Genomic DNA, 16,118 nt, shown 5'->3' with positions numbered 1-16,118 from the left:
GCCTTGTGAGCGTGGTTCAAATACAGCTGGAACAAGTTTGTCTCATTGCACAAAGTCTCTTATGAGTGGTAATTTTGAACAGAATTGTAACCTTGGCTTGTGGTTCAGGGGGCAGGAGCTAAGCCCCCTTGTTCATCCAAGCCAAAATATCTGTCAACGTCCCTATTTAAACCACAGGTCACACCCTTATTCTCTGTCTTGCTTTTTAGTTTCCTCCATCCTCTCTTCCTACTCCACAACGCTGTGCCACCTCTGCAATGGTCTCCCGTCAGGGGGCAATTGAAGTTGACTTCCCAACCTTAGAGGCCTTGGCCGTGCCAGCCTCGGCCTCCTTCTTAACAGTTTTTCCCATTTTCTTTTTCCTCTTGCTTACTCTTTCCTTTTTACCCATGCTAATCCCCCACTGGAGAACAAAGCTTGTTCCCAACCTCAGAGCCCAGCCACGCAGCCTACTCCTCCGAGGTGACTCTCCGAGAGCCTGGGGGAGACCCCTGGCTCCCTTTTCTTGTTTATTTCTTTTTCCTCTTTCCAGGATTCCAGTGTCCCCCTTGAGGGAAGGGAAGCTCACTACTCAGCTTTGGATGTCTGGCCGTGCTGACCTCCCTTAGCAAAGGCAATGTTCAGCAGGCCAGGAAGACCACTGGATTCTAGATCATTTAGATTTTCCGGATTCCTGTTTTCGTTTCCACTTGGGAGAAGCAAAGCTCGCTTGAGGCCAGCTGCACTGGCCTCACCTCCGCGAACCAAGGGGAGTCCTCTTTTCTGTCACAATCACTTTTCTCCCATTTCAGTTCCCGAGTTTCTTCCTATACGCAGCCCTTGATCCTGTCCCGTGAACAGCATTTGAAGGAAAGAATTACAAGGATGCTTCATAAAGCAATAGTGACTGAGTAATCTAAGTCCAATGACCTAGCAACATTTCTGCAACTCTTTCAAATTTCACAGACTTGTCAATATGTGTAAGATATTCGTAATGCAAACAAGGTTGTATAAAAGGTGCAAGGAATATAAAACATTAAATATAAATACAACTCTAAAAATCAATTTTTAAATAAAAAACGTTTTTTTTTTTTTTTCTAAAACGATGCATAACATTATTTTCAAAGCCTTAAATTACTGGCATGGCATAAAGGCAAGCCATTGGGAGACAAATGTACAAGTTTACCATATAGCGCATGGGTGTCTCCTATTATACAGAGTGTAATCTCACACAGTTTGAGCAACTAGAACTCATAATTGCACACAAGGTGACGTACAGTATACAAAAGGAAACACCCGTCACTTAATATATTGTAATTTTAAACAAAGTTGAAATTAAAGAAAAGTGTACTTGGCTGCAAAATAAGACTTAAAGATGTAGGTATTTTCAGTGTTTTTTTGATAATGAGGACATAATTGTAATGGTGTATATTCTGATATTTTGCAAGAGTTCAGTTGGAGCAGACCTCTTGATTACTACCCCTGAGGGGCTAAACTTTAAGAAAAACCAAACTGCCAAGTATAGCGGATCAGGTCCAGTCCATCCCAATTCTGGGTGTCTGGATCCCAGACTATATAAAAAGAATAAATGCATAGCAGTGAAAATATAAGTTTCTTCATGCATAAGGTAAAATTGTGTTTGTCTAACAAGTTCTTATTAACCCTTTGAGTAGCGAGTTCTAAAATGCACTGCCGGTCCTATGGGAGTGAGTTTTTTTCTTCTGTCTTCTGCATGCGCTTGATTATTACGAGTACAACGTACAAACAAGCTGAAAGCTATATGTTTGTATGTATGTAATGAATACTGACGAAATACAGACAAATCATTTTCACCATAAATAAATAAAACAAATAAATATATATTTTTTATTTAGTCATAGGGAAAGGTTTTGACTAAAAAATAACATGTAGGCAATAAACAATAAACAGCAGGGTGGAACAACCACAACAACAATTCTAACAAAAAAAGGGAGAGAGAGAGAGAGAGAGAGAGAGAGAGAGAGAGAGAGAGAGACATGAATAAATCATATCCGTGTAAACAGGTTGTGGGGGCGGAGGGAGTGAGAGTGTCTAATGCTTCAGGATATGATACTCTGAAGCATGGAGCAACGCACAGAGCTCGGCACCGCCTCTTCGCTGTCACTCGATGTTGATGGTAAATATTCTTCGCTTATGTCTTCACAAGGGGTGTACCTCCAACCATATGAATATTTGTGTTTGTACTCGCTGACATCCGATTCAGTGGAAGAATTGTATGTATTTGAATTTAAATCGGAATCTGAATTCAGTATTATTACTAATACTTCTTTCTCACTGAGTGATTTTCACCAGTTTACAAACACTGTTGACATTTTGTGACTGGGTTTATTATATGAAATTCAGTCAATATCTGGCAGAGAGCACAAGAGACCAATAAAAGGTGTTATAGAAACCTAGTGTTACAATATTATGTGATCAGGGGTTTTGTAGGCTCAGTAATTCAACTTTAAAGTTGTAGAACGTTTGTACTCCCTGGACACCAGAGAGCAGCGAACATACCGGTACGTTCGTACTACTCAAATGGTTAACATTTACTGAAAGCGGAGATCAAACAAGCAATTAAGAACAACATTTTCTCCTTCCTTAGATAAGCAATCTACCCATTAAAAAAAACAAAAAACAAACAAACATAGGAATTATATTTCAATCCCATTGCACTGAAGCTGGGCTTCAGTATACAACACGCTTGGGGTTTCTCAATATTTAAACCAAAACATTTGCTCCAGTGTAATGTTTGCACCACTTGAAATAAAACAAAGCATTAGCATACTAATACAAAATATAAGCAAAAGCCATTTTTTCCCCCCAAAAGGAATAAACAGCTAATGCTTAATGATGGTATCTTTTGACTCCCATTCCAGCCAACAGTTGCAAAATCTGCACATCATTATTTTGTCAACGTCAACTGCATACATCCCCTCTTTGCAGCATTGTTTAATTGTTATGCGTGGTTTAGGTATTTTAGAAACAAACGTCTCTTCTCTTCCATCATAATATGAATTCCCAAATGACTCGCTCCAAATTAGACATCTGCGCAAGTGCTAGTCAGAGCTTCCATTTCCCTTCAGACCATGTCTATGGTAACAGCTGAGCCTTGACAACTACGATTGCAAGTATTTATAAGTATTTTTTTATAAACCTCCCAATTTCAAAATGTAATTATATGGTTGCTTTATAATGATTTTTCGTTTTATTTCGTTTTTTATAGTTGCATTTCATTTTATTTAGTTTTATATGTTGCATTTTGTTTTATTCTGTGCTATTCTGTATTTGCAAAAAACACGGGGCTCTACTTTTGCTTTCAGCCTTTTACTTAAGTCTGAGGGTTTAGATGGGCAGTTCTTTGTGGAAGGTTAGAATGGCAGTTTAACTCATCTGGGGACTTCAGTTTTGAAACATAAAGGTTTACATAAAATACAAAACACAAAATATTCTAAATGTACTGTGAAACAACTGTGCTTTCTAATGAAGCTTCCTGATTATATATTTTTCCATTTAAATTGTCCCACTTATCCAACCCATCTCCCAACACCCCTTATCTTACTATGAGCGTATTTCACATAAAGTGCTAGTGATTGAAGAATACATATCTAATGAGAATTACAGAATGTGTTTTAAGATGGTTGGGTGTCATAACCCTATCCCTAACAATCTATACCTAAGGTTTGCTTACAGTAAATGTCTCAGTGACTCGAAGAAAAATCTTCAAATGCCTGGTCTTCAGTTGAATTAATATTATCTTTTTTTTTTATTAGACCTTGTACATCCATAGTGCCTGATGTGATTTATTTGGCATCTTTACAGCTAAAACAAAGACAGATATAAAAAATAAATTGCACATATAAACCTAGAACGCATGTACATGTACATTACACACAGCAATTTTACTGTATGTTTATTGTTTCAGTTTGAAAATGAATTATCACTATCTAACTGAACTTGAAATACCAAGATTATAATTTGCAGTCAACACAGTGCGTGCAAGTTTAATTTGTCTGATTTGTAGCCAAAAAAAAAAAACCCTCTCAGTATGGTAGACTGTTAATTATGCAGAAAACCTCAATCGAATATATATATATTTATTGTCAGTGGTTTTCTTCATTAGACAAAGAACATTTTCTGTGAGGGAAGGTTAATATGATTAACTAATACACACAAAGACAGAAGTAATAATTTTGTGCATTTTTTACATAAACAAATTCCCCTTTGCCCCACCAAAACAAGCCTCAGTAGCTATCTTTATATCAAAGGGAGAATAATTAAAAGGTACCAGAACAGTGGTAAAAAACTGCAAACAAAAGAGGTTTATCACCTCGTGTCAGGTGGAGGTACGCACAGTGCATAATGTTGATTCCCACCACACACACACACACACACACACACACACACACACACACACACATTTTGGGAAAGCCAGTCTGGTGATATTTAAAATAAAAGGTAGGGCTGGGAAAAGAGACGTATATTTAAAACCTTGTATTTTTATTGGAGTTTATAGTTTTACTGTTGGGTCTTTGCGCCCAGTAACCCCTCTCTAAAAACTCCCCTTTGAAAAGCAAGAGCTAAAAGTGCAAGTTATCAGACAGTATTGATTGATAGAAATAGATCACTCAGACTGGTGAATTATCACTTTGTGAGTCAGACAAGCCCCGTATAATCACAACATCCACTTTACAGACCTCCGTCCAGTTAGAACAAAGATGCAAGATATACAAGTATAAGGGGTGTACCTCCAACCATATGAATATTTATGTTTGTACTCAAAATGCACAGAACACATTATAACCTAGGCAGTGAAATCTACTGTCCATCTAAACACTGTTGTGTTGCTTGTCATGTAGAGTTCTCACTTAAGGTTTTATTACTGGTTCTTATTTTACTCAAACCCACCAATTAATTTATTTATTGTAATTATATGGGGCTTGTCATGCATATTCATAAACCTGTTCCCACCCCTCCAAACCTGTGCCACAGCGAGCAGGTAGGATAGATGAACCAATCAAAATGCCAAACTTTGGAAGAGGAGTCGGGAACCAATGAAATATTTCTGATTGAACAGGTTACATTTTAACAGCCAATGTTATGAATTTAGAAGATGAAGCAAAACGAAAATAGCTAGTCAAAACTGATTTATGACCACCGATATGTTAATAACATAATCAAAACAATCTGAATTATTTTGAAAACGATATTACAAGAAAACTTACAACAAAGCAGGAAACTATGGAAAGTAATGTGTTTTAAACCCTGCAGCCTGTTCAGTAACACTTTACGGAATGATGTGTTAATTATGATTATTTCTGCCTAGCAACAGAATAATGTTTAATTACCCAGGCTGGGATTACTTTAGATTCCTGTTAGGCAGAAACTTTAGCCCAACATCAGTTAATTGCCAGGAATAACTGCATATGAGTCTGAAAACACTTTCCTTTACAGGTAACTGTACTGTCTAAAGTCTAGTAAACAACAGCACACAGGAAATGCCAAGCTGAACCGCAAAAAAGTGAAAGAAAACCTGTACGATTGAAGATAAGTATCTGCTGCCAAAAGCACACCCATACCTTGTTATTGACATCACCCAGTGATTAATCCCCCTGTCTCAGTGATTTATTTACCTCACAGTTTCCCATACCCTACCAATAATTATCTTTCTTTCACAGTCAAAATTGATCCAGACACCTGGCATCTAAAGCTTTTTTGTGTTCAATTTCACCAATTTTCCGAAAGATACTGTAGCCTGTAATTATCTATAATTGTTTTTTTATTATTATTATTGTTGTCATTTGGTGCATGCCTAATTAACTGCAAAGCCACGTCTTTGTTATTTTCTTTCAGGCAGGTTCCTTGCTTTTATTATTCTTTGCACTTGCAAATGTTACCACAAAGTTCTACTAAAACATTCTGTGCTTTTTTGTATTTGGCTGCACCAGGCCTGTACAGTAGAAGCCTGTACAAAATAAAAACTTCAGCTGGATTGCAGAGCTATACTGAATTGAAACCCAGGCATTTCCAATACAGTCATCCACTTTTCCTTACTTTACAACGATATGCATTTTGTACAAGAATTAGTTCGAACGAGATCACGTGACCCTATCACTGGGATGGCTGCTTTCTGTTAGCTCCAGCTACTATTTTGCGATTTTCATTTATAATCTAACCATTTATGCTCCTTATATTATTTTGTGATTATTATCTATATAAACATAATCTACTTACCATTTTTAAATGGCTACTTCCCGCAGGGGACCTGTTGCTTCCCCTCAGTCCACACCGGAGGGAAAGCGTGTGAAGAAGTCACTGGGCCCTGATGATTGGGACATCCGCTTGGCAGAGGTTGCACGCATTTTACGTGGATCAGTTCAGGAAGCAATTGACGTGGCTTTGCGGCCTGTGATTCAAAACGTAAACAAAACAGCTACTATCCTCAGCGCTCTTCAACAGGAGGTTGCTGATATTGCTTCCTCTATGAGAAAGCTAACTGCCAGGCAGCATATCACCAAAGCTGATCTTTGCCAACAAAAAGACGAAATTAATCAATGCAACGCTCGTATTGATGCTATGCAAGATAAGATGGCGCACCTTAAGGACAGAAATCGTCGCTGTAACGTCAGACTGGTGGGGCTTCCTGAAGGGGCTGAAGGTAATGACCCCATCCACTTTCTTGAGCAGAAAATTCCACATTGGTATCCGACCCTGAAATCCCCCAAGACCACTCTTATCTGGAGTTAAATAGAGCACATCGAGTATACATGGGTGGCACTCGGGATTCCAATAAACCGCGCACCATGATATTTCAATACCTTCGTTACACTGATCGACAACGACTCCTCCAGGCTGCTCAACAATTTGCTCCGATCATCGTGCAGGGACAAAAGCTGTCTTATTATGTGGATTACTCTGCTATCACCGCAGCGAAGAAGAGGGCCTTTGCTGAAGTGAGAGCGAAGCTTCGCTCCCAGGGACTGGACAACTTCTTGGTGTATCTAGCTGTACTGAAAGTCAATTATGGAGGGGAGCATCTGTCTTTCACTACTCTTGAAGAGGTTGATTCGTTCTTCGCTCAACGTTTTCAGGATACGATGGAGTCTATTGATCCCTCTGGGCACAGGGCCCTGTGCTTCTCATCCCTTAATCCAGATGACGCGTCGGTATTGAAGTATTGAAGTATTAACTTTGCTTTGGATTACTATTTTTCATATCTCACGGAATGGAAGTGGAAACATTTTGCTTCTTCTATGACACTGTGACCCGTCAGGTTTGCACATTTCTACTTGTTGTTACTAGCCATTGATCTAGTCATTATGGAAGCTCCTCAAAGAGATATCTACAGTGCAGAGGGTATGATAACCCTATTAAGCATACTACTGTGGTTCATTATTAATAATTTGGATACGTGTCTGTGTTTATTTCCCCGATCTTTATTACTGTCTGTGAAGTTAATGGCAATCTGTACTCTGAGTGCTACGTCTTTTACTCGTTCATTCTTCCTGATCTTTACTCCTATCTTTGACCATGGCTAGTGATGTCATTAAGTCATGGAAGTTAAGAGGGTCCAATCATCCTATAAAGAGAGCACAGTGCTTAATCTTACGAAAAAAGATTGATATTGCATGTTTGCAGGAAACTAAATTGGTTTCAAGTGATGTTGCTTGTTTTCAAAATAAACATTACAAGGTAATTGCATATTCCTCTGCTGAGAATAAACATAGGGGTGTCCTTATTCTTGCCAAGAGACAGCTGGACCTTAAAATCCATCTTCAATTTAATCACTCGGAGGGGAGATTCTGCTTTGTGACTTCACTGTTGAATAACGTAGAGGTCGGTATTGCCGTTCCCTATGCACCAAATAGTTTTTCGACCAGATGAAACATACATTGGCCTCATTGGGGAATATCCCTGTTCTATTGGTGGAAGATCTCAATCAGCTTTTCAATTCAGTGTTAGACACATTTCATCCTCCAGCCAAACATTCTCCTAAAACTACTCAATTATTAAACGAATGTATCTCCTTTTCTTCTATCTGGTTAGACTATTTACATGACATTATTCCTTTAGAAGGATCCACGGTTCGGCTATGCTTATTTTTGTTTACACTTGTTCTTGTTTTATCTGAATATTATGTTGTATTTTTGTATTAATGTGACATTTTTTTTAAATTGTACTGTCTCCCCATTCCCTATTCCCAAAAGGTGTGGAAAAGACAGGAAAACATTATAAAAATAATTGTTCACAAAAAACATAATTAGTTTGAACAAAGTGCACAAACCCTCTGCATTTTCACTTTTCATGCAAGCTTCTAGGCCGGCATTAATGAAGTATAGACTTTAATAGTTGTGCATATGTGGCTCATTATTACCTAGTATAATCATGTTTTAGTTTATATGTAAGTACTTAATACTTACTGTAAAATGTTAGCTTGCTTTTCTTATGCAGGCTGGGTATTAGGATTGTATGTATTATTTTATTATAATTACAAGATACAGAAAGGCACTGCAGTATATTATGATAATAACAACCACTTTTCTATATATACAGCTCTGAAAAAAATTAAGATACCACTGCAAAATTATCAGTTTCTCTGGTTTTACTATTTATAGGTATGTGTTTGGGTAAAATGAACATTTTTGTTTTATTCTATAAACTACTGACAACATTTCTCCCAAATTCCAAATAAAATATTGTCATTTAGAGCATTTATTTGCAGAAAATGACAACTGGTCAAAATAACAAAAAAGATGCAGTGTTGTCAGACCTTGAATAATGCAAAGAAAATAAGTTCATGTTCATTTTTAAACAACACAATACTAATGTTTTAACTTAGGAAGAGTTCAGAAATCAATATTTGGTGGAATAACCCTGATTTTCAAGCACAGCTTTCATGCGTCTTGGCATGCTCTCCACCAGTCTTTCACATTGATGTTGGGTGACTTTATGCCACTCCTGGCGCAAAAATTCAAGCAGCTCGGCTTTGTTTGATGGCTTGTGACCATCCATCTTCCTCTTGATCACATTCCAGAGGTTTTCAATGGGGTTCAGGTCTGGAGATTGGGCTGGCCATGACAGGGTCTTGATCTGGTGGTCCTCCATCCACACCTTGATTGACCTGGCTGTGTGGCATGGAGCATTGTCCTGCTGGAAAAACCAATCCTCAGAGTTGGGGAACATTGTCAGAGCAGAAGGAAGCAAGTTTTCTTCCAGGACAACCTTGTACTTGGCTTGCTTCATGCCAAAGCTGCCCGATTCCAGCCTTGCTGAAGCACCCCCAGATCATCACCGATCCTCCACCACATTTCACAGTGGGTGCGAGACACTGTGGCTTGTAGGCCTCTCCAGGTCTCCGTCTAACCATTAGACGACCAGGTGTTGGGCAAAGCTGAAAATTGGACTCATCTGGGGGTGCTTCAGCAAGGCTGGAATCGGGCAGATTTGTCTTTGTGAAGGACGCATGAATCAAGCCAAGTACAAGGTTGTCCTGGAAGAAAACTTGCTTCCTTCTGCTCTGACAATGTTCTCCAACTCTGAGGATTGGTTTTTCCAGCAGGACAATGCTCCATGCCACACAGCCAGGTCAATCAAGGTGTGGATAGAGGACCACCAGATCAAGACCCTGTCATGGCCAGCCCAATCTCCAGATACACATACCTATAAATAGTAAAACCAGAGAAACTGATAATTTTGCAGTGGTATCTTAATTTTTTCCAGAGCTATATACAGACGTGCTCAAATTTGTTGGTACCCTTACAGCTCATTGAAATAATGCTTAATTCCTCCTGACAAGTGATGAAATTAAAAGCTATTTTATCATGTATACTTGCATGCCTTTGGTATGTCATAGAATAAAGCAAAGAAGCTGTGAAAAGAGATGAATTATTGCTTATTCTACAAAGATATTCTAAAATGGCCTGGACACTTGTTGGTACCCCTTAGAAAAGATAATAAATAATTGGATTATAGTGATATTTCAAACTAATTAGTTTCTTTAATTAGTATCACACATGTCTCCAATCTTGAAATCAGTCATTCAGCCTATTTAAATGGAGAAAAGTAGTCACTGTGCTGTTTGGTATCATTGTGTGCACCACACTGAACATGGACCAGAGAAAGCAAAGGAGAGAGTTGTCTGAGGAGATCAGAAAGAAGATAATAGGCAAGCATGGTAAAGGTAAAGGCTACAAGACCATCTCCAAGCAGCTTGATGTTCCTGTGACAACAGTTGCAAATATTATTAAGAAGTTTAAGGTCCATGGAACTGTAGCCAACCTCCCTGGGCGCTGCCGCAAGAGGAAAATCGACCCCAGAGTGAACAGAAGGATAGTGCGAATGGCAGAAAAAGAACAAGGATAACTGCCAAAGAGATACAAGCTGAACTCCAAGGTGAAGGTACGTCAGTTTCTGATCGCACCATCCGTCGCTTTTTGAGCGAAAGTGGGCTCCATGGAAGAAGACCCAGGAGGAGCCCACTTTTGAAAGAAAAACATAAAAAAGCCAGACTGGAATTTGCTAAAATGCATATTGACAAGCAACAATCCTTCTGGGAGAATGTCCTTTGGACAGATGAGTCAAAACTGGAGCTTTTTGGCAAGTCACATCAGCTCTATGTTCACAGACGAAAAAATGAAGCTTTCAAAGAAAAGAACACCATACCTACAGTGAAACATGGAGGAGGCTCGGTTATGTTTTGGGGCTGCTTTGCTGCGCCTGGCACAGGGTGCCTTGAATCTGTGCAGGGCACAATGAAATCTCAAGACTATCAAGGCATTCTGGAGCGAAACGTACTACCCAGTGTCAGAAAGCTATGTCTCAGTCGCAGGTCATGGGTCCTCCAACAGGATAATGACCCAAAACACACAGCTAAAAGCAGCCAAGAATAGATAAGAACAAAACATTGGACTATTCTGAAGTGGCCTTCTATGAGTCCTGATCTGAATCCTATCGAACATCTATGGAAAGAGCTGAAACTTGCAGTCTGGAGAAGGCACCCATCAAAAACCTGAGACAGCTGGAGCAGTTTGCTCAGGAAGAGTGGGCCAAACTACCTGTTAACAGGTGCAGAAGTCTCATTGAGAGTACAGAAAACGTTTGATTGCAGTGATTGCCTCTAAAGGTTGTGCAACAAAATATTAGGTTAGCGGTCCCATCATTTTTGTCCATGCCATTTTCATTTGTTTTATTATTTACAATATTATGTTGAATAAAAAATCAAAAGCAAAGTCTGATTTCTATTAAATATGGAATAAACAATGGATGCCAATTACTTTTGTCAGTTTCAAGTTATTTCAGAGAAAATTGTGCATTCTTCGTTTTTTGTGGAGGGGTACCAACAAATTTGAGCACGTCTGTATATGTGTGTATATATATATATATATATATATATATATATATATATATATATATATATTGTAAACGACTTGACCCACTCAGGTTCGTTGCCCCTTTAAAAATTGACCCAGCACACAGAAATGGATTTTCACAGCGCGGTTGCGCTAATTTTAATAAACACAAAATCAAAACACACAAAACCAAATAAACACCTAGCTCTTATCGAGCACTAACTACACACGCAGGAACCTAACTAACGCAGGACGGCTAAGCCGTTTCCCTGCCCCAAACTTAATTAAACCACGCAGGTTTGCACCGTACCTTCTCATCCGACTGCTTGGAAGCAGAGCACCTTCTCTGCCTCCCTCTCCTCAGCAGCCCCGAGCAGACTAACTGCTTTACTTTTATACTGCCCAATAACGCTCAGGTGCGGATAATCATTACTAATAAAACAATTAAACAATCAAACAAATGTGCATTCTCACATGTTTCTTTTATGCAGGGAGGATTAACCCCCTCCCTGCTGTCTCACTCCACCTACTTCCTCACACTATATATATATATATATATATATATATATATATATATATATATATATATATATATTATATGTAATAATTTGCTGCATTTTAGATTTCAGATTTCACTAAACAGAAATTCACCAAGAATTATTTTGGTCAAGGTATATTGAATTCTATTCAGAACACTTTAAGGACTGTTTCAAGGAATTTTTTTTAAGAACATAGTTTTAACATGTAGTTGAAAGAGGAAGCTCCAGCACCACAGAGTAGGACCCTGACCTTTTTTTGTCTGTATATCCAGGGGCAGTGTTCTGTTTGATCTCCTACAGGAATCAACTGACACTATACCAATCTCTGCCTGTTACCTGGAGGCACACTCTCTGTACATACCCTGCAGAGCCTCTTGATGAAGAGGGTAAAAGGGTAATCGAATTACAGAAAATTTTTGTTAATTCCCCTCTGCAATCCCCATCATGCAATGTAACTCATTGGGCTGTTAAAGCACATTATAAAGGCTTATCCTATTTCAATTGACAGTGTCCGTTTGGGGAGATACCAAACAACTGCCCAACTACCGAGAAGAGTAATCAGTTTATAATCATCATCCCACCTGAAAGATTAAGGATAGAGATCTTTATTCATGTAGACTTGACTAATGCCCTTTTTTCCCCCAGGGACAAAGCCATTTTAAAATGACATCAGATGCCCCTCATATATAGATAATTATATGAAGCAAAACGGTGCCCCAAACCAGGGATTCGGAACCGAACAGGAACTGGAAAGATAAATAGAAAAAAAAAAAATTCATGGAACAGAAACAAAATAGGGTGGTGGCCCTTGTGCCTGTTTATTTGTTTGCATGTTTTGTTTGTTTGTTTAATAAAGTGCGCAACAGCGCTTTAAAACTGCAGCTTTCTGTCTCTGGGTCTAATTTCTGCCAGTAACTAGCCTGAGCCATGACGCTACTCTGTCACAGGTTAGGATTCCATATCCTGCCATATCAGTAAACAAGGCTCATTATCATTAAAATACTGAAAAATCATGTTTAAACCATGTTACACCATAGTCATGGTTAAACCATGAACAATATCATGTCTATTGATCCTGGCAAAGGTGAATTTGTCATTCTCACATCAATTTCCTGCAATTAAATAATCTCAAAGCAAATCTGTGCTGCTTTATAAAATATGTGTTTCTCAAAACAAACAACATTAATCGAAGTTCTACATCTTTATACAAAGTACTGTTTGACAGATATAAAATTACTTTATTGAAACCTACACATGTGCATTAAAGGGTACTTGTTTCCCAACTTTGGTTGTGTCTATTGGCTACTGCTACCTGTTGCCATTCAAAGTTGTGGAAATGATTAAAATGCCAAAAATTAAGGTAGGTCTTTTTGGTGGTCTCTCTTTTCCCCACTGGGACTCAATTAAACCATCCAAGTAAGTACAGGAAATCTAAACGAACAATTAGCGGATTAACAAATAAAGATGGGAAGCCAGAATTAGATGTTTCATATTATCTTAGGCTGCACCACTTGCTCTGATCTGGTATTACTATAATTGCTGAAGAAATAAGGTTACTTGGATGGATTCTTAATTAGATACAATAACTTGTTTGTAATGCCAGTTCTTGCCTTTACTCCACTGTATTACAAATAATTTCAAGAAAATAGTAATAACAGTAGTTAAAACTTACATATACAATCTGTCAATGAAGGCTATATTGTGTGAGAGCTGAGCTTCTTTCGTTAGCACCCTCGCCTTCGGATCGGGAAACAAAACTCCAGGCCCAGTCATCTACTACACGGTAGAGCCTTCAAAGACGGGCCCTATTGCTTAAATAGGCAGCAGTGTGGAGTAGTGGTTAGGGCTCTGGACTCTTGACCAGAGGGTCGTGGGTTCAATACCAGGTGGGGGACACTGCTGCTGTACCCTTGAGCAGGGTACTTTACCTAGATTTCTCCAGTAAAAATCCAACTGTATAAATGGGTAATTGTATGTAAAAATAATGTGTAAAAAATAATATAACTGTATGTAAAAAAAAATGTGATATCTTGTAACAATTGTAAGTCACCCTGGCTAAGGGCGTCTGCTAAGAAATAAATAATAATAATAAATAGATCAGAGATGTCCTTTAACCTAATTGATCAATATGAGACCCCTAATCTCTGGTAAAGGACCTTGAGCACTATTTTTCAAACTATTTTTAATCTCTGTTCCAAATCAATCTGCCAGAAAATGACTTTGTCTATTAAATGTTATGACCAAAAGTAACTTAAATACTGAAACTTAGACAAGTACTTTGTGTATTGGCCCATCACATGTGCGCCCTAACTGTTTATTTGCCATGATCAAGCTCTTCAGCAGCGTCACCCATGTGTACAGCGCTAATGCAAAATGGCTACAGGAAAGCAAAAGCGAGTTGTGTTTACAATTGAAAAGAAGAAAAGTTTTTTTTTCTTCCGTACACCTATGCATTTTGCTACTGTGTAAATTACCCGACAGCGCTGTGTATACAGCACTGTGGCAGGGCAGGGTTTTTTTGTGTAAATGTGTGTGTATTTATTGTAATTAATGAATGATTTACCTGACGCTCCTGGGAGAGCCTGCCTGTTGTGTGTGATTACTAGGTGTGGAATCTAATTAGCAGGTAGGTGTGTTCCAGCGAGGCTTCAGGTATAAAAACGTTCCATTTATTCACCAAAACTAAAGCCAGCTGGGCTAATGAAGCTGAAATTTGTTGATGAGAGTGTGTGTGTGTGAGAGAGAGAGTGAGAGTGAGAGTGAGAGAGGACCAGAACCAGGGTTGGATACCGAAGACTGAGTATGCAAGTCAAAACCGTTGACAGTCGGGCGAGTAGCCAGTGTTCATTTATTATTGAAAAGAAAAGATTAGTTCACAGACTGTAGATCCCACCAATGTTTTCGCACACTGTGTTGTATGTACTCTGTGCGCTACCATTGTTGGTAATCTCATGTGAGCTGTTTAGTATCAATTTCAACCTCCGTCTCGATCTCCTGCCTATCACTCAGCAGCTAATGCACGCACACACACAAATATAGCGTTACACGTCCCCATGTGTTACCTGTATTTATTAACATCCTGACAGCTTTTTACATTTATAACTTTAAAGTCTGTTTCAAAGTTTTTCTTTTCAAAATTTCTGCTCTAGTGCACTGATTGTGTAAGGACTATTGCCCACATTGGGGGAGTTTCTATGTGGGTTCCAGTTTTTATTCGAGACACTGTGCTTGAGCCAAATGGAAAATGGCCCTATACATTTCAGGTTTCCATTGGCTCAGTTTATTTTACTCAAGAAGACCCTCTTTTCACCTAACGTCGTACAAATGAAGGGGAAAGGAGGAGGTTGATATGTAAATTAGCCATGCGTAGTGTTCTCATGCTGTTTTCGAAGACAGCTCTGGAAAATGTGGTTTTCCATCTACCCTAATTCAAAGTTTCATTTAAGATTATTTTAACCAATTTTATATGTTTTTCTGTCTATCAACTTTGACACTAATGTCAACCGCCAAACATGAAAAAAAAACAGCATTCAGTCTTCATCCGACAGCATTTTATGTTGTGCTCCTTGGTTAATGACAATCACTCAAACCACAAACCAAATACAGTTGCCACCTACATTGTTTGATTCATGTAACTTTCAATTCAGATGTCTCCAGCTCAGAAACACACACAATTTTTGACAAATGTAGTGGTATCTTGGTATTTTGAACCTATAATCATTTACTTGATACAAACAACTATGTATAAAAGGGCTTATACAGTAGACATAAGTCACTGCATCACTTTGTGATATTGCTTGTACAGTTCAGAAATATGCAATGTGTGTTTTATTTCTGAATACTTAAAACCAAGTTTGAACACATACCTGTTCTGGTTGGCCCTGGATCATAGTGGTTCAGACAGTAAGCTGCTATGTTGAGTCCACAGGACATTGTTTGTAAACTAGTTCCAACAGCATCTGATGGGCACAGCGCCAGGCTAATGTGTTAGATCCAAAGATGCAAATTTTAGTTTTGAGTCATATTTCAGTTCATAGTGCATTTCATAAGTTATTCTTAGCTTCTAACGTTTGTATAAAGTTAACAGCTGGCTTGGAATGTACTACCTTTAAACAGCATTACCATAGGGTGACAGGGTGTTAGTACTGAGCTTTACAATTATATTAATAATTAAAAAAGAATTAAAAAAATAATATTAAGGGGGAAACAGGAGTACATTATCAGATTTTGA

Source organism: Acipenser ruthenus, chromosome 3 (assembly GCF_902713425.1).
Source record: "Acipenser ruthenus chromosome 3, fAciRut3.2 maternal haplotype, whole genome shotgun sequence".
NCBI lineage: Eukaryota > Metazoa > Chordata > Actinopteri > Acipenseriformes > Acipenseridae > Acipenser > Acipenser ruthenus.
Note: the sequence above shows the minus strand (reverse complement) of the source record.